The sequence below is a fragment of the Nannospalax galili genome, unplaced genomic scaffold (assembly GCF_000622305.1).
Source record: "Nannospalax galili isolate Female #2095 unplaced genomic scaffold, S.galili_v1.0 scaffold1349, whole genome shotgun sequence".
NCBI lineage: Eukaryota > Metazoa > Chordata > Mammalia > Rodentia > Spalacidae > Nannospalax > Nannospalax galili.
This window is the reverse complement of record NW_008359755.1, coordinates 266206-266573: the sequence shown is the minus strand read 5'-3', so window position 1 is coordinate 266573 and position 368 is coordinate 266206.

Below are 368 nucleotides of genomic sequence, written 5' to 3'. Positions count from 1 at the left end.
TTTTTTTTTTTTTTTGGTCTTTTTGAGACAGGGTCTCCCTGTAGGCCCAGCCTGGAACTTGCTATGTAGACCAGGCTGCCCTTCAAAGATCCACCTACCTCTGCCTCCAAAGTGCTGGTATCAAAGGTGTGCACCACCACACCTGGCTTCACCTGCTTTTTATGACACAAACTGTTGAATTCAGTGGATCTAAGATAGGAATTACCATCTTTGATTCTCAGAAGGTTTGACACCGGCATGTCTATGTGCTGTAGAACTGTCCTCTGAGCATGACATGGTCATTTGCCATCCTGAAATCAAAGCAGCTGTGATTGCCACATTACAATTACCTGAACAAAAAGCCTGACTCTTAAATTTAGTTTTTTAAG